The 25,242-nt window shown below is 33.9% G+C and overlaps 1 pseudogene; it reads right to left on the reverse strand.

Moving 5' to 3' along the window:
- Window positions 1-25,242, reverse strand: part of LOC112777238 (large ribosomal subunit protein eL18-like) — a 45,534-nt pseudogene that overhangs the window by 19,372 nt on the left and 920 nt on the right.

The following is a 25,242-nucleotide window of genomic DNA, read 5'->3' on the forward strand; positions in this document are numbered from 1 at the left end:
CCTGCCCCTTTCCAGGCGTCCATTACCCAAAAGCAGAGACCAACGTCCAAACACCCAATGAGGGACCCCTAGCTGGCGTTCCATTCCCAAGAGACCTCATAGCACATGGATCTCATCAAAGCTCAGCCCAAACACTCACTAAGTGGGCTCCAGAAGTGGATTTTAGCACTAAATAGACTGTTTTAGCCTTATTAGTCATCTGTTTAGTATTTAAGGGATTAAATTTATTTAATTAGACCTTTAACCATCATATTCGCATAGCATACACGTTTACCATTGTTTTCACATCAGTATGAGTTTCTAAACCTCTTAGGTTGAAGGTAGGAGCCCTGCTGAGTCCTATGAATTAATGAAAGTATTATTGTTTCTTCTCTGATCCATGTTTGACCTGTTTCTAAGATGTATGTCCGATCTTCATGTGGTGAATAGGATGATCGAACAATCAGCTCTATTCATCACATTAAGACGAACGTGCCTGACAAATACCCGCGTCTACTTGGGTTCGTGTGAATACATGATTGGAAAGCACGAGCCAACAACATCTCTCAGACGGTTAATCCATGACTTTGTTGGGGACTTCTCGAGACACAAGTTCAGCCAATTTTCGGGGAGATTAGGGTCTCTGTGGTATAGGCTAGAATCCAAAGAAGCATTGTTCTCTAATCCGGAAGATTCGACCTTGTTTGTGGCGCTTTGAGTAGGATCGCCAGGAGAATGACTGCTAGCGCTTCACCCTTCGACAGATTGGATGACCACGGCCAATGGCGTTCAATCTGTAACAGAGAATATCAATGACCACAGCCCATGGCGTTGATCACATACAGCCTGCCATAGAAGAATATCACTTACAAGCAGAGAAGACAATAGTACCAGAGTTATTTCAGAAAGGCAAAGCAACTCTAATCCTCAGCTCTATCTTTAAAGTATTAGCACCCTGTTGTAAAAATCCTAAACTCCATAATCCAACAACCTTCTGATCTGCTTGACTAAGACCTGCAAGATAACAATAGCTTGCTTCAAACCACAATCCTCGTGGGATCAACCCTGACTCACTCAGGTATTACTTGGACGACCCAGTGCACTTATTGGTACAACAGTACAAAATTGTGAGGATTCGTGCTACCAATGGTTTGGCGCCATTGCCAGGGATTGTTGAGTTTGGACAAACTGACGGATTGTCTTGCTCCCTAGATTAGGTAATTTATTTTATTTTATTTAAGTCTTTTAATTTTGGCTTTCTTCTTCTCTAATTTTCGAAAAAAATATATAAACCTTTTTCAAAAATATTTTGATTTTCTTTGTTTAATCTTTGTTCTTAGTTTGAGTCTTTCGTATTTGTTCTTGTTGAGTCTTTTATTTTATTTTCGTCTCCTCTATTTTTTCGAAAATTCTAAAAAGTTTTAAAAATATTTTTATTTTCTTTGTTCAATTTTTTTTGGTTAGAGCCTTGTGCTTATGTTCATGGTAATTGTTGTTCCTTTGAGTGTTGCATGTTCCTATTTTTCAATTACAAAAATTTTAAAACTTTACCAACAACCTTTATCTTCTTTGTCACCTTTTTCTTTTATTTTTGTTCTAGTTGAAATTTTCGTTCCTTTTGTAACCTCCTTTCAAAAACTTTTTCAAAAATATTTTCTTTGGTTAAGTCTTTAAGTTTGGTGTCTTCTTGTTATTTTTCTTTTAATTTTTGAAAATTTATGTTTGGTTTTCTAATAATTTTAAGTTTGGTGTCCTTTTTATGTTCTTGTATTCTTTGAGTTCTTGAATTTTGTTCTTTGTGTTCTTGTTTGTATTCAAAGTGTTCTTGAGTCTTCCTTGTGTTTGATCTTAAAATTTTTAAGTTTGGTGTCCCTTTATGTTTCGCTCCAAAAATTTTCGAAAATAAGGGTGCTAGATCTAAAACTTTTAAGTCTTGTGTCTTTTACTTGTTTTTCTCTTTCATCATAAAATTCAAAAATTAAAATAATATATCTTTTCTAACTTAATCTTAGCTTGATTTTCGAAAATCTCATTAAAAATTCAGATTTCAATTTTTAAATTTTTATCTTATTTTATCTTAGTTGTTAAGTTCTCAAAAATCAAATCTTTTCAAAAATAAAAATCATATCGTTTTCAAAAAAATCTTATCTTTTTCAAAACCTTATCATATCTTTTTCAAAATTCAAAAGTCTTATCTTATCTTTTTCAAATTTCAAATTTTTAAATCAAATCTTTTTCAAAATCAAATTTCAAAATCTTATCTTTTTAAAATCTTTTTAAAATCTTTTTAATTTCTTATCTTATCTTTTCTTATCTCTTATCTGATTTTTAAAATTCAAATCTTTTCTTATCTTATATCTTATTTTAAATTCAAATCTTTTCTTAATTGATATTTTATCTTCTTTTCAAATGGAGCTCTCTTAACGGCTACAAAAATCTGACTTCCAGAGATTTCTAGCAATATATATGAGTTTATACTTTGCTTCGGACATGAAGGCCCAAAACTGGCATCCAACGGCAGCTTCCTGCCCCATTCCAGGCGTCTAGCGCCCAAAAGCAGAGACTAGTATCCAAATGCCCAATGAGGACCCCCCTAGCTGGCATTCCATGCCCAATATACCTTATAGCACGTGGATCTCATCAAAGATCAGCCTAAACACTCACCAAGTACACCCTGGAAGTGGATTTTAACACTAAATAGATTGTTTTACCCTTACTAGTCATCTGTTTAGTATTTAAGGGATTAAATTTATGTAATTCAGTCCTTTAACCATCATATTCACATAGCATACACGTTTACCATTGTTTTCACATTAGTATGACTTTCTAAACCTCTTAGGTTGAGGAGAGGAGCCCTATTGAGTCCTATGAATTATTAAAAGTATTATTGTTTCTTCTTCGATCCATGTTTGATCTGTTTCTAAGATGTATATCCGATCTTCATCGTGGTGAATAGGATGATCAAACAATCAGCTCTATTCATCACATTAAGATAAACGTTCCTGACAAACACCCGCGTCTACTTAGGTTCGTGTGAATACGTGACTGGAAAGCATGAGCCAATAGCTATGTTTATACAACTCTCAGATAGTTAATCCACGACTTTGTTAGGGACTTCTCGAGACACCAGTTCAGCCGATTTCCGGGGAGATTAGGGTCTCTGTGGTATAGGCTAGAATCCAAGGAAGCAGCGTTCTCTGATCTGGAGGATTCGACCTTATTTGTGGTGCTTTGAGTAGGATCGCCAAGAGAATGACTTGCTAATGTTTCACCCTTTGTCAGATTGGATGACCATGGCCAATAGCGTTCAATCTGTAGCAGAGGAGATCAATGACCACGACCCATGGCGTTGATCACATACAGCCTGCTGATGAGCGGATAATTTATACGCTTTTTGGCATTGTTTTTAGGTAGTTTTTAGTAAGTTCAAGCTACTTTTAGGGATGTTTTCATTAGTTTTTATGTTAAATTCACATTTCTGGACTTTACTATGAGTTTGTGTGTTTTTCTATGATTTCAGGTAAATTCTGGCTGAAATTGAGGGACTTGAGCAAAACTCTGAAAAAGGCTGACAAAAGGACTGCTGATGCTGTTGGAATCTGACCTCCCTGCACTCGAAATGGATTTTCTGGAGCTACAGAACTCCAATTGGCGCGCTCTCAACGGCGTTGGAAAGTAGACATCCAGAGCTTTCCAGCAATATATAATAGTCCATACTTTATTCGGAAATTGACGACGTAACTTGGCGTTGAACGCCAAGTACATGCTGCTGTCTGGAGTTAAACGCCAGAAATACGTCATGATCCGGAGTTGAACGCCCAAAACACGTTATAACTTGGAGTTCAACTCCAAGAGAAGCCTCAGCTCGTGGATAGATCAAGCTCAGCCCAAGCATACACCAAGTGGGCCCCGGAAGTGGATTTATGCATCAATTACTTACTCATGTAAACCCTAGTAGCTAGTCTAGTATAAATAGGATAAGTTACTATTGTATTAGATATCTTTTGACAGTTTAATCTCTTGACTATTCGGTCACTTGATCATGGAGAGGGCTGGCCATTCGGCCATGCCTGAACCTTTTACTTATGTATTTTCAACAGTTGAGTTTCTGCACACCATAGATTAAGGGTGTGGAGCTCTGCTGTACCTCAAGTTCAATACAATTACTATTACTTTTCATTCAATTCTCTCTTATTCTTATTCCAAGATATATGTTGCACAACACTTTGATGAATGTGATGATCCGTGACACTCATCATCATTCTCACTTATGAACGCGCGTGATTGACAACCACTTCCGTTCTACCTTAGGCCGGGCGCATATCTCTTAGATTCTCCAACAGAATCTTCGTGGTATAAGCTAGATAGATGGCGGCATTCATGAGGATCCGGAAAGTCTAACCTTGTCTGTGGTATTCCGAGTAGGATCCTGGGAATCCGGAAAGTCTCACCTTGTCTGTGGTATTCCGAGTAGGATTCCGGTATTGAATGACTGTGACGTGCTTCAAACTCCTGAAGGCTGGACGTTAGTGACAGATGCAAAAGAATCAATGGATTCTATTCCAGCCTGATTGAGAACCGACAGATGATTAGCCATGCTGTGACAGAGCATAGGAACGTTTTTACTGAGAGGACGGGATGTAGCCATCAACCATGGGTGATGCCTCCAGACGATTAGCCGTGCAGTGACAGCGCATAGGACCATTTTCCCGAGAGAATTGAAAGTAGCCACCGATGATGGTGAAGCCCTACATGCAGCTTGCCATGGAAAGGAATAAGAAGGATTGAAGGAAGAGCGAGTAGTAAAGCAGAGTTTCAAGAGGAACACAGCATCTCCATACACCTATCTGAAATTCCCACTATTGATTTACATAAGTATTTCTATCCTTTTTATTTTCTTTTTATTATTAATTTTCGAAACATTAAACAAATTTAATCTGCCTAACTGAGATTTACAAGGTGACCATAGCTTGCTTCATACCAACAATCTCTGTGGGATCGACCCTTACTCGCGTAAGGTTTATTACTTGGACGACCCAGTACACTTGCTGGTTAAGTTGAACGGAGTTGTGAACCATGGTATTGGCATCATGTTTTTGGCGCCATTACCAGGGAATGAAAAGCAATGAATTTTGCAAAATGGAATAACAAATGAATCACAATTTCGTCCACCACCTGCCATAGAAGAAGATCACTCACAAGCAGAGAAGACAATAGTACCAGAGTTATTTCAGAAAGGTAAAGCAACTCCAATCCTCAACTCTATCTTTAAAGTATTAGCACCCTGTTGTAAAAATCCTAAACTCCATAATCCAACAACCTTCTGATCTGCTTGACTAAGACCTGCAAGATAACCATAGCTTGCTTCAAACCACAATCTTCGTGGGATCAACCCTGACTCACTCGGGTATTACTTGGACGACCCAGTGCACTTATTGGTACAACAGTACGAAATTGTGAGGATTCGTGCTACCAATGTTTTGGTGCCATTGCCAGGGATTGTTGAGTTTGGACAAACAGACCTGTGCGTACGCACGGGTACCAGCGCGTGCCTCCATTAAAATTGCACGTGGACTCGCATTTTGGGGGCTTTTTGGCCCATTTTTGAAGGCTTTGGAGCATATTTGAAGGGGGAAGCAACTATATATCATAACATACATTACCATACTTCATAGAATAGTTTTTAGGAGTAGTTTTAGAGTAGTTTAGTTTTAGGTTTTCTCTCTTAGAGTTTTTAATTAGGGTTTCAATGTAGCATTTTATACTTCAATTTTGTTCTTGGATTTTGCTATCTCATTGTAAGTATTTCTTTAATTCCTCTTTTATTACACTTCTTGTTCTACACTTTCTTCTACTTTAATGTCCTTTGTCAATATCTACATAGTTTTGCAATTTTGGATTCCTAGTTGCTAATTTGATGTTTGATGCTTATTTTATGCTTGTTCGAGTTGTTTATGTTGATTTTGTTCTTTTGTGGTTCATAACTTTCGTTAATTTACTAATTTTGCCATGTTTTGTGAATATGCATACTAGGTGTTTGATGAAATGTCAACCCTAGCTATGGGATAGATTTCCACTCCTTGGCTTGGGAAAAATGAGTTTATGGATTACTAGAGCTATAATATCCAACATTTAGTGATAATTCTTGGGTTGTTAGTTGTTATTGTTTCCACTAACGCTAGCTTTTTAACAACTAGTTTGGTAAATTAGCTAGGATTTGTGGATTAATGACAACTATGCTCACTTAACTTATCCTTCGATGTTAAGGGTTGACTTAGTGAGATTAATCCATCATAATTATCATAGTTGTAGTTGTGACAAAGAAGGGATTTCATAATTCATCCCAAGTCAATGTTTCATTTATGTTTTAAACCACTTTTCATTCACTTTATAGCTTTACTTGTTTATATTGCATACATAGTTTCTTTATTCCTTTATTAGTTTATTAATTGCGGTTTTGTCTCGTTCTTTAATTCCTTTATGTTGTTTGCTTTAAATCATTGAACCCCCCTTTGCTTTCTCACAACCAAAATTGTATGCACTTGTTGGCACTAGTTCCTAGGGCCTGGGAGTCTAGATACTCTCGGTTTACATTTGAATTGAATAGTGACAATATCTTGAAATGAAATTTGATTGAGAGGATTCATTGCCGGTTTGGACTATACTCACAACGGAATTACTTTATCTAGTTTTCCGAATTGGCATAAATTCTTATCTATCAATTAGCTAGGGTTAGGAAATATAATTATTTCATTATTGTTATTGTGGATAAATATAGAGAAAACCCCAAAATAGCCCCTGACAATTATCTCAAAAGACAACGAGGCCCTTGACAAAAAAAATACCAACCCAATCCCTGAGATTTACTTTTATGGGACTGATTAGCCCCTGTGCCAAAAAAAATTAATGTTATTTTTTTGGCACAGGGGCTAATCAATCCCAAAAAAATCTCAAGAGCCGGGTTGGGTGTTTTTTTTCTTGGGGGCCTCGTTGTCCTTTCGAGATAATTGTCAGGGACCGGATGGGGTATTCACTCATAAATATAGTATAATGGTACATTTAGTTTCATGTCAAGATATTAAAGATTTCACATACATTGCTGAGATATTTTTCAAAGAGGTTGATTATGTGGTAACTTATGCTAGTTGTTTAGATGATCATATCTTGCATAGTAAGAGTCTTTTGAATAATTATTTTTTAGAAATTGAGTTTCTTTATAATTCGGCAATTTATAATACTGTTGGTTGTTATTCTTTTGAATTTGCAAATGATTTTAACTATTTGACTAGTTTAGATACGATGCATTCACCTTTGAGTGATGTTGTTACCTTAGATGGTGAGTGTAACACTGAAAAGGCTAAATCTATAATATGAAAGCTCATAACATAGTTAACAAGAAGGACATCGCTACTATTCAATGGGCAAAGAAGAGCTATCAAAATATAGTTTTTGAACCAGGAGATTGGATTTTGATTTATTAGATGAAAAAAGAGTTTCTTATTGAAAGAAAAAACACACTTGTTAGAGAAGATGGTCCATTCGAAATGTTTGAAATTATCAATGACAATTCCAACAAGATTAAACTTCTTGATAAGTATTATGGTTTAGATGTGTCTAGTATATCTAATTTCTCTCCTTTTATATAAGCAGATTCGAGGACGACTCTTCTCAAAGAAGGATAGGATGATACGTCCTCAGAAAGGGTATTTCACCATTCTAGAGCCAATGAGCAAAATGAAATCTTATCATTCTCAAGATTTTGATTACTAAAAGAGTTACATAATGTCAGTCTTGGAAATCAAAGGGACTAAGAGTTCGTCTCAAGTACAAATGCATCGACTTAATTAAGGAGTAAGAAATGTGAATTTTCTAAAGTTACTTGAAGTACATATAACCATGAGATGTTCACTAAATCTAGACCATATCTAACTAAGTTGGTTGGATTTAGCTCAGATTCGGAAATTACTTAAGATGCAAGCATTCAAGTGGGAAGAGCTACGTTGTCGCATTATATAGGAATTAAATTCAAATTCATTTAATTAGAATTAAATTTAATTTGTTGTTAGGATTTGTCAAAAAATTTGATTTAGTTCTGATTTTTTTAGTAGTATTTTAAGTGTTTAAATTTTAAATCAAATATGATCTAATCTATAAAGATCAAATATGATTTAAATTAATTAGTATATTCTAAGACTTTAAAAATTAAATCTGATTTAAATTAGTTAGGATCAAGTCTATAATTATATTTTTAGTTTAATTTTAGATTTCATATATAGTTTCATTCTAGGAAGATATGACCCATTTTTAGAATGATCAATTACGAGTTTATTTAAACAATAAGACATGTTATGAAATTTCTTATTAATAAATTTTAGAGTACACTACCAAAATAGTACTCAAACATTAGTATTGCTGACAAAACGAACCCTAAAAGATATTAACGAGAAATAAGCTCCTAAAAAACTATAACAAAAAGACGTTGATATTAAATATATGTACTAAAAAATAATTTTAGAGATCACATTTTGATGCAAATTTTTGCAATCATTAATAGAAAAATAAGATCTTTTCATTCTTAAAATTTAGTAATTTTTTGTCAAGTGAATTCTTTATAATTTTTTTTATGAATGATCACTACATTTTTTTGAAAAATAAAAAGAAAAATATAGAGATTAAATTTTGTTTCAAATTTTTTTGTGCATTTTCTAAAAATTTATTCAAATGTTGCCACAAAAATTTAGATCTAATGGATAAGCCATTTACTAAATATAAATTTTTTAATCACTTATAAAAAAATATATTATTATTGGTTCTTTTTGTCTTATTTTCATATAATTCAGGAATTGTTTTATCGATAAGATCTTTTTAAGGACCTTTTGTCAGTGACTAAATCTTTCAGGTATCGAATTGGTAATTAACCTAAATTTTATAGGTGCTATAATGTACGAATTTTTATGAGTATTCAAGTAAAGTGAGTGATATGCTTTACTTGTTACATGAAGAAATTGAATGATTTAGTCTAAAGTGACTCTTAGTGTTAATTATTTTAATTTTATCTCTTTAATCTAGGTTGTAAATGACATGTTCTTTGAATATTTAGTAGAAAAAACTCTTCTGATGACCTAAATTACTAAAACAAATTTCTTAGAAATATAATAAAAAAATAATTATTTCAAGTATCTTTTTATTTTAATATTTTCATTTTTACTGTGTCTTTCATTCTTTTTTTTTTATCATTTTTGGTGACTTTAGAGATATTACCACTGTTGTTGTTGCAACTATAAGGATTGTTTAGTTATTTTTGTTGTTTTTGACGGACTCATTAGCTTAATTTTTCAATTAGGTAATATTTAACAATGATAAATTAATTATTAAATTTATCGACGACAAAAGCGTTGATAAATGTGTCATTTTTTTTATAATGTTAAAATTACCGACGGTCTATTTGTCGATAAATATTAAAATTTTTTTAATTATTTTTTAACGTTAATATTATCGATGACTTACCCATTGGTATTAATAATTTAGTCTTATGGACTATTTAGCCATCAATTAAATTAGCTCGGGTCATAATTTTACCGACAATCTAGCCGTCGGCAAAATTAATTACTAATGGTTTTGACATCACAAAGATCATCAATAATATCAAAATGTATTGTAGTGTATATGTTTTGTTTTATATATTTTTAATACGTCTTTTTTATTTCAATATGTATTTTATACGAATGATTAATTTATTAGTATTTAATTTTTCGTCTACATATAACATGTCTGTTTTAATTTTTAAGAGTATAAACTCAAAAGGATTTTATTGAAAAGATAAAATTGTCAATAATATTAAATTATATGAGACTTTTTTTATATATATAAAATCTTTTATTTATACGTTTAACAAATTTCGTCTTAAAAAACAAAAAACATAAAATTGCTTGATTAGAAGAAATTATTCATCATAAAAATAAACTTCAATTAATTAATTTGATACCATATTTTTTCTTAAAATTATTCATTATAAAGATAAAACCAAAAAATATTGTAAATTAATCACGCATATATTTTTAAAATTTTAAAAGAATATAAATATAGCACGCATTAATAATGAAATTGAAGGAAGTAACATGCATGATAAGAAGTCGAATGCATGAGATGCTAAGTTTTGTTTAGACAATGACTTGACAATGACATGCATATCTCATGGATGGATCCATTCAGAAAACCAGCGGTTGAACAGAGTCTTTTGCGTGTCCCTACGCTGCTCAATTTAGCATCAACTATACAGACCCAATTAATTTAGTTGGGGGTACAAATACAAAGTTTTACAATTTTTCTTTCTATAATGTTACTTAGGGTGACAGAAACACACTTATTCTTCTAGGTTTGCTCGGCACTAGTCTGGTCTGGTATATATTGGTCATAAACTCAACACTTGATTTCAAAAAATGGAAAATAATTAGGGTAATGAATTCTCTGAACGATTTTTACTCGGTAGAATTATTTCGTTAATTGGATCTTGCTTTTAAAAACTCAATTTATTTATAATTATTTTCATTAAACTATATTAAACTTCTATAAAAAGACTAGAAGTCTCTTAAATCTGATTTACTTCTTTGTTAATAAGGAAAAGTGTTTGAAACAATATTTTAAAATTAAATTAATTTGAATTAGAATTAATTAAATTAAAAATTTAATATTATACTGTTTAGAATAAATGATATAATAACATCAGACTTAGAATTGAATTAGAAATCCATTATTATGTCTGCATTATAAATTAATGAGAATAGAATAAATTTATTGAATTCTGTTAGGAAAAAATGAGAAATTTAAACAATATGATTTAGTCTAAATACAAATAAAAAATAAAAAATACTCCACAAATTATTTAAACAAAAAAATTCACTCAATTATTTTAAAAAAATAACCATCACAAACTCTAATTTATTAAAACATTTTACTCCAATGCCTTCTTCTCTCCCACTTACCACCCCATCTTCATCAATAATCATCCCACTTCACCGTCACTGCTTGGCTTGCCACACACTTCATCGTCATTAAAATAACTATTTACTTAACCATAAAAATAATCATATGCATATTTAATAAATTGAACATCTAACATATTTTAATTATATATAATTAAATCCAATCCAATCAAAATGATCATCCACATAACAATTAAAATAACCATCCGCATACTTACTAAAATGACCATCCTAAAACAGCGATGCCGTCCGGGGGCTCTGGCCGAACCAGCAACAGACGAAGAATCCTGGCCGCGAGGTTGGTGAGAGCACGACGGCTGGGGTGCATGGCGTAGCAGTGCCAAGGCCGACGAGTTCAGCGGCGAGGAGTACGACTATATGGAAAGAGAGATGGCAGTGGTTGAAAACGAGTCCGAAGTTGACTTCCGATGCGAGAGAGACGAGCCTGGCACAACGGACGCGCGACAAAAAGGACTTGCCGTCCTTGATGATGGCTGCAGGGAGAGTGGCGCAAAAATAGCGGCAGCAATGTTGTGCTGAGCACCAGAGGGCGAGGCAGGTCTTGTTGACCGACGGAGGTGGATGCGGTGCGAGGTGAGGACCCCAAAAGATGACGGCGAATTTTAAACGTGTATTAAAGATTATGGTGTGATTAGAAATAATCGTACGTACGTAGTGTGAATAAACTTAAATGCTAATATTAATTTTTAAAATTTTTAAAATTATAAATTAAATAATTAATTAATAATCTAATTTTTAATTTTAATTTTATTTTTTTAATTCATTGTTGATAATAAATATTGTTTATCTATACTTTTTCTAAATTTAAAAGTAGAATTTTATATTTTATCCTTTACACTCCCGTTATTACATAATCCTCCATCATCATCAAAGCACCACCAGTAATCGGAGGTTGGCTAGGGAGTTGACTCTTCTCCTTACATTAATATCGAACGAGTAAAACTGAATTATTATGCTGAACAAAATCATTTTGATTCCATTGAAATCTTAAAGAAAATGAGATAATTTGATGTCAGGTATAAAGTAAATCTTGTAGATATACAAATCAAATTAATTCCAATTCCAAAAATTCGCATCATAATGATAAAGAAAATTTGATAGATGGATGCAATCATTATAAAGGGCCTGATTCCATAAACTTTTACGAATACATTTTTTTTCAAGTAATTTTTTTGTTAAATTTATAAAAAAATAAAATTAATTTTATATTTAAATATTTTATATAAAAAATATTTTTTATTTAATAATTATATTTAGATATAACAATATAACTAAAAGGTACATATTATTTATTTATTAAATTAAAAATATATTTTTTTAAATAAAATTTTTTTAAAAAAATATAAAATTTAACTTTTAAAAAAAATATTATCTATTTTTTTAGTGTTTTTATCTTTATTACTAAACTTTTATTAAATATATTAAAATATATTTTTTATTAAAAAAATCTTTTTCTACCAACTTATTTGCACACAAACAAGCTTAAAGAATTTAATTAGGGAGCCAATTCTTTTTTGGCTAACATCAAGCAATTTTTAGTAATTCCAAATTTTTAAACACTAAACTTTGAAGTGCTAAGTACTAAATCTTAAATTTTGTACTTTAATTCTAACCATAAATCCTAAATTCTCCAAAAATGGAAGATTAAAAAAATAATATTATAATAAAAATTAACCAATATTAAGACAAATCACAACGAAATGGAGAACAAAATTACATAAATTCTCTAAAATACAAAACGTTATGTACATGCATTAATTCTATGTAAATTGAAACAAGTTATTTCGATTTACCTTCACTTTATGTAAATCGAAACAATTTAATTTAATTTACTGGGGTATCATGCAATTCAAATCAATATGATTTGATTTACGTTAGACAAGGTTAATACATATAATTCAAATCAATATAATTCGATTTACGTTAGATGTTAATGCATGTAATTTAAATCTATATGATTCAATTTACTAAGAAAGCAATGATTATGATTAAATCGAATTGATTTAATTCGATTTACTTAAGGAGCGTGTCGTATATAAATAGGATCGGAGCGTTAAATTAAAGTAAATTCACAATAGCTAGTGAAGAGAGTTTTCTAGTTCTTGTGCACTACAAAACACAATTAAGAAACAAATACAATCGAGTATAAAATTACTGACAAAGATCCGTTGAATGTCTTTATTAAAACCTCTATGGACTTTGTTGATTTTCAGAATACAGTTCTACAAAAATTGGGATTGCAGAGAATGAAACGAATAGAAAAGTTATATTACAGAAGTTTGATTTCTATTGTTCATGATTCCTCACTTGGTACTTACAAAGTCTCGTTGAGAGATCGGACTTGCGATTGCGGGTACTTTCAGACACTTCACTACCCAATAACTCTTGGAACCAATCCCACTCAGGTTACCCACCATCAATGTACTGTTCAAAGTCAATCAGGCATCCGCTGACGTATTGTCCGTCGATGGGAAGGCATAATTGGTACGCAATGTCCTATAACGTATCCTGCACTCCTCGAATGGCATGTGGAAGGTATGAGTTTCGAGCCGCCACCGCTCGACAAATGCATTGGCGAGCGGCTTATCCAACCTAAACCAGTGGTCATTAAGCCTCGCAAGATAGGCTAAGCTAGCAATCTGTAGGTACGATATGATTCTGTCGTATAGGGACTTACCATGCTACCTCCTCATGCTGGTAATACATTGATGTGGCTGCACTACGATGAAAAAATTTCTCTAAGAACCATAACAATTTAGAAAACAAAAATCACCTAAAATAGAGACTTCTAATAAAAACATACTTTAATGTAAATTATATTGCAGACCTAATCATAGATAATGTAACATTTAAGATTTAAATTAAATTAAATTAAATTAAACCTAATTAACCTAAATTTAATTAAATTCTAACATACATATTTAATCTAATATTTAAGACGTAAATTAAAAAATTAAACTATAACTAAACTTGTAGTATCTCGTTAATCTAACATTTAGGAATTAAATTAAATTTAAATAAATTAAATCAAATTGATTCCTTCATAAGCTTCTAATGCATAAATCTAACAATTGAAACCTAAATTAAATTAAACAAACTCTGATAAATTTAAAACATACAAATTCTAACCAAACCTTATATCACTACTCTAACTAACACTTATTTATCACTCCTCCAACTTGCATTTGTAGTCTTCAAAATTCTAAAAAACTACTAAATCACTACTAGTTTAAAATTCTAATAATGTGAACAATCAAATTCTAAGTGATTTAATATCACTAATAATTCTTTATTTCTTAATGAAATAAATTTCATTTACTAACTTCTTCATGGATGCTACCAGCAATGTAAGCGACTCTGTCCAACCGATAGATACAATTTTCATATCGTCTTTCATTTTCGCAGTTTGAATCTTATAGTTTTTTTTTCCTAACTTCTCTCTAGGACCTGCGTTTTGGGGAGGGAGGATGAAATTTGGTTAAATGTAATTTAAAATAAATAAACTTGAATTGTTTATATAGATATATATATACTAAATCGAATCCATGTAATTTGATTTACCACTAACCAATGTTACTACTAAATCGAAGCTATTAAATTCGAATTACTAAGGGCATAAACTATGGTATCAGATCGAAGCAAGGTGCTTCGATTTACTATGGGTAGAGAAAATTCAAATTGTAATTCATAGTAAAACAAATCTACTAATACCAATTTACGAAAACACCTAGTAATTTAAAACAATATGATTCAATTTATTACTACTATGGGTAAATCAATTTCAATCAATTTGATTTATATACGAATGTGATTAAAAACATGCACCTAACTCTTTTTTGTTTTAAAAAATAAATGTAATTTTATCCTCCAATTCATTTCTTTATGTGATTTGTCTCAATATTAACTACTTAAAAATTAGTCCTTATATTTTTAAGAGTATAAAATAAAGTTTTAATTTTCTGTCCTGTGCAAATGATTAAAATAATTAAAAACAATTAGTAGTTCCCTAATAATTTTGTGTGTATATAAATTAAATTAATTTAAAATTAAAAATATATATTTAAAAAATAAATATCTATGCATAGTTTATTATTCATATATATCTTTTTGAAATATTTTTATTTAATTCAACGAGGTGCATAACTAAAAAGTGATTAATATTAATTATTTAACATTTTAAAATGAAAATAATTTATAAAAAAAAAATTTAACAGTGGCAGAGATAGATAGATATTTAAGAATGAAAAGGGTAATAATTAAAGGTAGTAAGTGGAAAATCTATAACACAATAAAGATGTCTTTTGTTAAAAATACATACATGTGCAAAGTCATAAACACAATAAAAAGAGAGAGAATTGGTGTGTTTTTTGGGTTTTGAAGGAGTCACTAATGAAGGTCACAATCCAGGTGATTCAACAATATCTGCAAGTGCTTTGGTATTATCCACTTAGGAAAGGGTAGCCACAATATTTTTCTCCCTATATATACATGGTGGGTCCAAATTTTTACAAGGCACTATTAGAAAGGTGGGGTTTAATCAATCAACTTCCATTGCCTTCATCCAACTGCATGAAGATACTGACTTGGATTTGGATGTGATAAATCTTATGCCTAAGTTATATAATTCATGTATGTGTTCGATGCATGGGTGTATGAAAGTGAGAAGGCTTCGAAATGTGACACCCTACCTGTGGATCATATATATTAAAGCAGGTACAAATTTGATGTCTTTTCTCATGGCAAAATATTATTCTTGCAATTGGTTTAAACAATCCAATTACTATTGATAATTACTAAAGGAAAAATATCGGTAAATAATTTTTAACCAACTAATTTTAAATAATTGTAATTAATATTTATTAATTTTTAAATTTTTTAAAAAATAAAATTTAAATAATTACTAATTAATAACAATTTGAAAACTCAAGATTACTAACTAGTAGTTAGTTGGTTAGTTGTTAGTTACCTAGCAGAGTTCTTATAAAAAATAGAGATATATATTTTGTTACAATTTATGATTAATACTCGAGTATTTATTTATTTTGGTCTAAAAAATTTCGAACTAGACACTTTAGTTTTCAACTAAAATTAATTACTTGGTTTATTTCTAACAGTTAACTCCATCAGTCACTGATAAATCACTATTTTATGGTTTATCTTATGCTCAATTGAGTGGTTTTATCAACTCTTTACCCACTTATTCATATGATTTGCATGGTTTTACATTCTCCTTCCTGATTTTGTGCTATGACTGAAAACATGCTTCTTTGGCTTTTATTTTTTTTTATTTAAATCCTCTCTTATTATCATTTGATGCCTTGATATGTGTGTTAAGTGATTTCAGGGATTACAGGACAAGAATGGCTTAGAGGATGGAAAGGAAGCATGCAAAAGTGGAAGGAATACAAGAAGTTGAAGAAATTGCTAAGTTGTCCAGCCTGACCTCTTCGCACTCAAATGGTCATAACTTAAGCTACATAGGTCCAAATGAGATGATTCCAGTTTTGTTAGAAAGCTAACGTTCGGAGCTTCGATTTGACATATAATTTGCCATAGTGTCCGTACAGATAGGCAACGCGAACGCACGCTCTACGCGGACGCGTCACATCTGCTAATCTCATTCCACGCAAACGCGTGGATGACGCCTCCGCGTCACTTTGCCATGACCTGTACGGACCAGAAAGCGCTGGGAGTGATTTCTGGGCTATTTTTGACCCAGTTCTTTGCCCAAAAAATACAGATTAGAGGCTGGGAGTGGAGCAGAAGGAATCATTCAATCATTACTCACAATTTTAGGTTTTAGATGTAGTTTTTAGAGAGAGAGGTTCTCTCCTCTCTCTTAGGATTTAGGATTAGGATTCTTCTTAAAGGATTTAGGATTTCTTTTAATCATTGGGATTGTTTCTTTGTACCAGGTTCAATAATTTATGTTTCTCTTCTACTTTTATTTACTCTGATGCTTTGATTTGTATCTGATTTATGTTGCCCAATTGGCTTATGAGCCATTCATGTTAGGATTTTCTTAATCAATATAATTTGAAGTATTTCAGACTCATGATTGTTTTGCTCTATTTATGATTTAGTTTTCATTTTGGTCTTGGTTAAGAAATCAGTAACTCAGGAGTTATTAGACTCAACGTGATCGATAATTGCTATCTTTGTTAATTAGCTTGAACTTCAATAATCCCAATCTTTTTTAGGAGTTAACTAGGATTTGAAGATCAAACTAATTAGTCACTTGACCTTCCCTTGCACTAGCAAAGGTTAACTAAGTAGAATTAAGATTCAATTTTCATCATCATTGATAAGGATAACTAGGATAGGACTTCCAATTTCTCATACATTGCCAAGAGTTTATTTTACAGTTATTTATTTATTTTACTTGTCATTTAACATACTTCTTCCTTACTTTCAAAACCCCGATTTATAATATTCATAACCAATAATAAGAACATACCTCCCTACAATTCCTTGAGAAGACGACCTGAGGTTTAAATACTCGGTTATCAATTTATTTAGGGGTTTGTAACTTGTGACAACCAAAACATTTGTACAAAGGGATTTTCTGTTGGTTTAGAATCTATACTCACAATGCGACTATATTTTATAAAATTCTTTACTAGCAGAAATTCTAACGTCAAAATGGCGCCGTTGCTAAGGAATTGCAAACGTGTGCCTTATTATTGGTTATTGTAAATATTTTTCAAAAAAAAAATTTTCAGATTTTTATTTTAAAATTTTTATCTTATCTTATCTTATTTTTCAAAATTCAAATCTTTTTTTTAAAAAATCATATCTTTTTCAAAATATTATCTTATCTTTTTCAAAATCTTATCTTATCCTTTTTTTCAAAAATCATATCTTTTTCAAAATATTTTCTTTTTGTTAGTTTTTGTTTTTTATTTTTTCCTACTACTATGAACTCTCACCCCTTTAGCTATGAGTCTGGTTACAACTGTATTGCAGGAAGAGGAGATTGTAATGACAACTTGCATCAAGGATGGAACAATCAAAGATGGGAGGGGCCACAAGGATTTTATCAACCCTCATGGCAACAACCACCTCCAATGGACTATCAACAACCATTTTGTGATGCATATCAGGGCAATGGCTATGGTGAGCAATCTTTCGATTATCAACAGCCACCACCATACGCCTATGAACCCCTCCTCAACATAACTTTGGACCACCATACTCACAAGCCCCTTTCCACCAAACACCTTCATATGACCCTAATCCTTGTCCACCACACCAACCACCTTATGAGCCATACTTAGAACCACCACCTCAATATACACCATCTCCTTATTATTATCAAGATGAACCACCTTCCTACCATGAACCCTTTCTCCCAACAAATGAACCCTCCTATCCACCCCAAACCTCCATGGAGAAAGCATTTACCGATCTAAACTCTACTATACAAGCTCTCGCCGCCCGAATCGGACCACCAAATACCTTCAACAATCAACCCTCAAGCTCTAGTGCACTTCTTTTTCAACCACATAATAATACACCCATCCCATCACCACCATCTATGAAAGAGCACCCACATCCATCAATCCAAGAGCAAGATGATCCCAATGATGCAATTGATATGGAACAAGAGAAAGATGATCATCTTCGCAAATCCATACTTCATAAGGAGCTAGAGGAGGCACTAAAGGTGAAGGTAGGAGAGACCCTTGAAGATGAAGGAGTAATTGAAGGGAGTTGTCATGGAAAGGTAATCATCAAGGAGGAACAAGAGTCAAGGGATCATTTCCAGGAAACAGTAGATCAATTTCATGCAACCCTTCATCAATTGGAGCAAGCAATAAATCAATTACCTTCCAGACGGTCAGACACTCAAGGAACTCCCATGGCTTCATGTGGAAAATCTAATGAAGAACGTAGCATGAAGGAGACACTAGAGACTCCAGTGGAAAATAAGGATCATGACTTTGCCCTGGAACAAATGGAGGAAGCCATAATAGTTGCAGAGGAAGAAGTGGTTGAAGATTTAGGAGATGTAGAACCTCCACGGGAACCTCAAGTCACAGAACCCTCTTCTAAGGAGTTTGAATTTGTTGTTGAGGAGGGTGTACAACCTCCAAGGCATATCATGGTTGAAGACTTGTAAAAGGTTGATCAAGAGATGGAGATTTCAGAAGAAGAAGCACAACCTCCCATACTCTTGGAAAGCAGTGAAGAGGAGATTGAATTGGAAGAAAGCTACCAAGAGGAAGAGGTTGAAATTGAAGAAGCTTACAAGGAGGTGGAAGCTGTTAGAGAAGAGCACAAGAGAGTGGAGCTTGCAAGTTCATTAGAAACACCTCTTCCAAAGCCATTACCGTCCAACACAACATTCAAGTGGGTAAAATTCATATCCTTTAGCTTTCTAATTCCACTTGAATATGGGCTACTGGAGACGGATGGTTGGTGCACGAAATTGTGATCATCAACAATGGTGCCAAAAACTTGGTAGCGCTCTCAAACGTGAATCACACTTAGTCACAACTCCGCACAACTAACCAGCAAGTGCACTGGGTCGTCCAAGTAATACCATACGTGAGTAAGGGTCGATCCCACGGAGATTGTTAGTATGAAGCAAGCTATGGTCATCTTGTAAATCTCAGTTAGGCGGATAGTAAATGTTATGGAGTTTTTGAATAATAAATAAAACAGAAAATAAAGATAGAGTTACTCATGTAATTCAATGGTGGGAATTTCAGATAAGTGTGTGGAGGTGTTTGTCCCTGTTGGATCTCTGCTTTCCTACTGTCTTCCTTCAATCCTTCTTATTCCTTTCCATGGCAAGCTGTATGTAGGGCATCACTGTTGTCAATGGCTACATCCCATCCTCTCAGTGAAAAAGGTCTAAATGCTCTGTCACGGCACGGCTAATCATCTGTCGGTTCTCGATCATGTTGGAATAGAATCCCTTGATTCTTTTGCGTTTGTCATCACGCCCAACAATCGCGAGTTTGAAGCTCATCACAGTCATTCAATCCCTGAATCCTACTCGGAACACCACAGACAAGGTTTAGACTTTCCAGATTCTCATGAATGCCGCCATCAATCTAGCTTATACCACGAAGATTCTGATTAAGGAATCTAAGAGATATGCGCCCGGTCTAAGGTAGAACGGAAGTGGTTGTCAGTCACACGTTCATAGGTGAGAATGATGATGAGTGTCACGGATCATCACATTCATCATGTTGAAGTGCAATGAATATCTTAGAATAAGAACAAGCGGAATTGAATAGAAAATAGTAGTAATTGCATTGAAACTTGAGGTACAACAGAGCTCCACACCCTTAATCTATGGTGTGTAGAAACTCCACCGTTAAAAATACATAAGTGATGAAGGTCCAGGTATGGCCGAATGGCCAGCCTCCAAACGTGATCAAAAGATCGAAAAAATACAATCAAAGACACTGAATACAATAGTAAAAAGTCCTATTTATACTAGACTAGCTACTAGGGTTTACAGAAGTAAGTAATTGATGCAGAAATCCACTTCCGGGGCCCACTTGGTGTGTGCTTGGACTGAGCTTGAGCTTTACACGTGCAGAGGCTTCTTTTGGAGTTGAACGTCAAGTTGTAACGTGTTTTTGGCGTTAAACTCTGGTTCGTGACGTGTTTCTGGAGTTTGACTCCAGAATGCAGCATGGAACTGGCGTTGAGCGCCAAATTACGTCATCTAATCACGAATAAAGTATGAACTATTATATATTGCGGGAAAGCTCTGGATGTCTACTTTCCAACGCCGTTAAGAGCGCGCCATTTAAAGTTCTGTAGCTCCAAAAAATCCATTTTGAGTGCAGGGAGGTCGGAATCCAATAGCATCAGCAGTCCTTTATCAGCCTTTTATTAGAGTTTTGCTCAGGTCCCTCAATTTCAGCCAGAAATTACCTGAAATCACAGAAAAACACACAAACTCATAGTAAAGTCCAAAAATGTGAATTTAGCATAAAAACTAATCAAAACATCCCTAAAAGTAGCTAGATCCTACTAAAAACTACCTAAAAACAATGCCAAAAAGCGTATAAATTATCCGCTCATCAATGGTCAACTTAGAGCTCTTTGTGGCATTAAGCGTAAGAGGGAGATGGTCCGTGGAGGAAGTTGTCAAGCAAGGTTCCACATGGTTGTGTGCTCAACATTTAAACGCAAAGGTTGGCGTAAAGCTCAACTGAATAGGTCTAGGAAGTTGTTTGGCCGCTTCAGTGAGAATTCAGACTGCCTGCCACCCAGATGGAACAATATTGCTCAACAAGAAGACGGGTGCAAAAGCAAGGTTTGGGACCCCGGAATTCAATCTAGAAATTAATACTCTTGGGGCCTTGTCACTTGCTTTAGCTTGCTTGAAGGCTTTCTGTGCCTAGTTTGGGATCCCGGAGGCTATTGGAAGTATAAACATTGGTGGGGATTCCTGGATCAGTACAAGCATAAGCCACCATAATAGGGAGCTTACCAAATGTCCAACTTAAGGACTTTAACTAAAAGTGCTAGGTGGGAGACAACCCACCATGGTATAATCGTTCCTTTTTCTATTTTAATTTTAGTCTGTTTTTGAGTTTTGATTGAACCTGGAATCATGCATAGTATTCATATTAAGCATTGCATTCTGCATACTGCATTATAAAAAAAATTTCACGCATGCGACGCGACAGCGTCGCCAACGTGTCCGCGTCATATGTGTGTTGGGAAGAAAAGAAAATTGAATAGAGAGTCACGCGAAAGCGTGGCTGGAGGCGTTCCTTTGGCACAATTTGACCGACGTGACTGCGTCGCTGACGCGTCCGCGTTATTTGGGAAAAATGCCTCCCACGCGTTCGCGTCACCCACGCGTTCGCGTCACCCACGCGACGCATGCCTCAAAATCGACGTAAAAAGGGTGTATGGCCGAAAGTTGAGCTGGAATTGGGCTGGACTCGTACTAGAAGCACAAGCCCTACCACGTGAACGCGTGCCCGACGCGTACGCGTCATTTTTCAAAATAGGCCATCCACGCAATCGCGTCCCCTACGCGACCGCGTCACCCAGATTTTTGGCAAATGCAATTAAACAGAGAGTTGTGCGAACGTGAGGCTACACTCGTGCCACTAGCACAAATCGAGTCACGTGTCCGCGTGCCACTCGCATTCGCGTCACTTCCTCGAAGCACTATCCATGTGACCGCGTGCCCCGCGCATCCGCGTTTCCTGTGCCGCACAGCCTATCCATCCCAGCGCCAACTATCTTATCTTTTCTTAATCTTTTTCTTTCCCTTTTCTTAATTCTTTCTTCTTCCTTCTTTACTTTCTTCTATTATCTCTATTCTTCACCTTATTCATTCTTTTTCTTCTTCTCTCTTTACTCTATTCTTTCTCTTTTTCTCCCTTTCTTTTCTATATCTCCTATTTTACATTGGTGTTACAATCTTTTTACTCATCTGTTGCATATCTCTTGCATTATTTTAGGTGCTTCTTAACTTGTTTACTATTTAGTTGACATGCCATGTGCTTCTATTATTTTCTCACTTGCATGTTGTAGCTACCATGTAATTGAGACTCCCATTATTTGGCATTAACCCACCCAGACTTTATTTATATTCTTATTTCTGGGTTACTTTTTTCTTCTTTTTCCTCTTCTTTCAGGCTGGCCACCAAGAGGGAAAAAGACGAGTTTCTAACTGGAACTGTGAACAAGTTTACCGCACAATCTTTGGAGAAAAGCATCAGTTGGAGCAACCCGTCCACCTGCACATCTCAGCTTGCACCGAGGACGGTGCAATTTTTAAGTGTAGGGAGGTCGATACAGATCTCCATGGGTTAGCTATTTTCTTCTTTTCAACACCATTGTTTCATTTGTAGTTCATTGTTGCATTTGCATGTTTGTTTGATTTTATGCATTTAGCTACTACTTGGTTAAAGTAATGAGTTTCTTTTTAAGAGCCTATTTTTGAAAGAAAATTTTCACTAATTTAAATCAAAATTTAAATGTTAAATTTGCTTGGAAGTTGTATTTGGGAACATAGTTAAAAGCTAGAACACACAACCTGTGATATTTGAGCTTATTTACATGGTTACATTATTTAACCATAAATATTTTATTCTTGTGTGTCTTCTTCTCTATAACTGCAATCTTGGCTTTGTTCCATTCTATATGTCCATTATTTAGTGTATTTACATGCTTGCATATGATTGAGGCCATTACTTGTTTTTGCTCACTTATCCCAAATAAGCCTACCGTTTTATGTCACCCTTGTTAGCCACTTTGAGCTTTTTAATCCCCTTCTGTTCTATAACCACATCACTAGCCTTAAGCAGAAAAACAAATTAAATATCTCAATTGAATCTTTGGTTAGCTTAAGATAGAGGTTGTGCATCAACTAAGTGTGAAAAAACTGTGGGAACATGGGTTAAAAAGGGAATGTATCATGTTTCTAATTCTGAATATTGGGAAATTTGGGTATCTACTCATGTAAAACAGAAAATTAAAAAATTCCATATGTATTGATATGTTATTTTAGTTTTTATGTCTCTATAAAAAAAAGAAAAAAAAGAAAAGAAAAAAAGAAAAGAAAAAAATATAATATAAATAAATAAGGGGACAAAATTACCCCAATGTTAAGTTAATAAAAGATCAATGCATATGTGACACACATCAAAAGAAAAGTTGACACATGAGTATGTGATATAAAAGTGGGAATTATGGGTAGCTAGGCATGATTTTAGAAATTATATAGAATGTATGTATGTTAGGTGATAGCTCAGGTTACTCAAAGATTCAATTTATAGCTCACTTAGCCATAAATATATTCTCACCCTTGCCTTGGCCCCATTACAACTTTGAAAAGACCTCATAATGTGTGCATGGGTATACTAAATATTCGTTAATTGGTTAGATGAAGGACAAAGTTTAGAAAGCATGATTAGGGAAGAATAGAGTGATTGACCCTAGACACTTGAGAGATTAGAGTGCTATACACTACCAGTGAGGGTTCAGTGCTTGATTCTATGTTCCCTGCTTTCATGAGCTATCTTCTTACAAGTTTACTTGTCTTTTATTGTGTAATTTGAATTAGTGGAATTTGATTCATATTTGTCTTGAAAAACTTGTTTACTTTTAACCAAGTAAGTAGAAACATTTTGCATGTAGTTGCATCTGCATAGATAGGTTGCATTGCATACTCTCTATCATTCATCTTCACTCCTTTATAGCTTCTCTGGAGCTTAGCATGGAGACATGCTAATATTTAAGTGTGGGGAGGTTGATAAACCACTATTTTATGGTTTATCTTGTGCTCAATTGAGTGGTTTTTATCAACTCTTTACCCACTTATTCATATAATTTGCATGGTTTTACATTCTCCTTCCTGATTTTGTGCTATGACTGAAAACATGCTTCTTTGGCTTTTATTTTCTTACATTTAAATCCTCTCTTATTATCATTCGATGCCTTGATATGTGTGTTAAGTGATTTCAGGGATTACAGGGCAAGAATGGCTTAGAGGATGGAAAGGAAGCATGCTAAAGTGGAAGGAATACAAGAAGTTGAAGAAATTGCTAAGCTGTCCAGCCTGACCTCTTCGCACTCAAATGGTCATAACTTGGACTACAGAGGTTCAAATGAGATGGTTTCAGTTGAGTTAGAAAACTAATGTCCGGGGCTTCGATTTGATATATAATTTGCCATAGTGTCCATACAGATAGATGATGCGAACGCGCGCTCCACGCGGATGCGTCGCATCTGCGAATCTCATTCCACGCAAACGCGTGGATGACGCCTCCGCGTCACTTTGTCGTGACCTGTACGGACCAGAAAGTGCTGGGAGTGATTTCTGGGCTGTTTTTGACCTAATTCTCGGCCCAGAAAACACAGATTAGAGGCTGGGAGTGGAGCAGAAGGAATCATTCAATCATTACTCACAATTTCAGGTTTTAGATGTAGTTTTTAGAGAGAGAGGTTCTCTCCTCTCTCTTAGGATTAAGATTCCTCTTAAAGGATTTAGGATTTCTTTTAATCATTAGGATTGTTTCTTCGTACCAGGTTCAATAATATATGCTTCTCTTCTACTTTTATTTACTCTGATGCTTTCATTTGTATCTGATTTATGTTGCCCAATTGGCTTATGAGCCATTCATGTTAGGATTTTCTTAATCAATATAATTTGAAGTATTTCAGACTCATGATTGTTTTGCTCTATTTATGATTTAGTTTTCATTTTGGTCTTGGTTAAGAAATCAGTAACTCAGGAGTTATTAGACTCAACGTGATCGATAATTGCTAT

The sequence above is a fragment of the Arachis hypogaea genome, chromosome 3, assembly GCF_003086295.3.
Source record: "Arachis hypogaea cultivar Tifrunner chromosome 3, arahy.Tifrunner.gnm2.J5K5, whole genome shotgun sequence".
Lineage (NCBI taxonomy): Eukaryota > Viridiplantae > Streptophyta > Magnoliopsida > Fabales > Fabaceae > Arachis > Arachis hypogaea.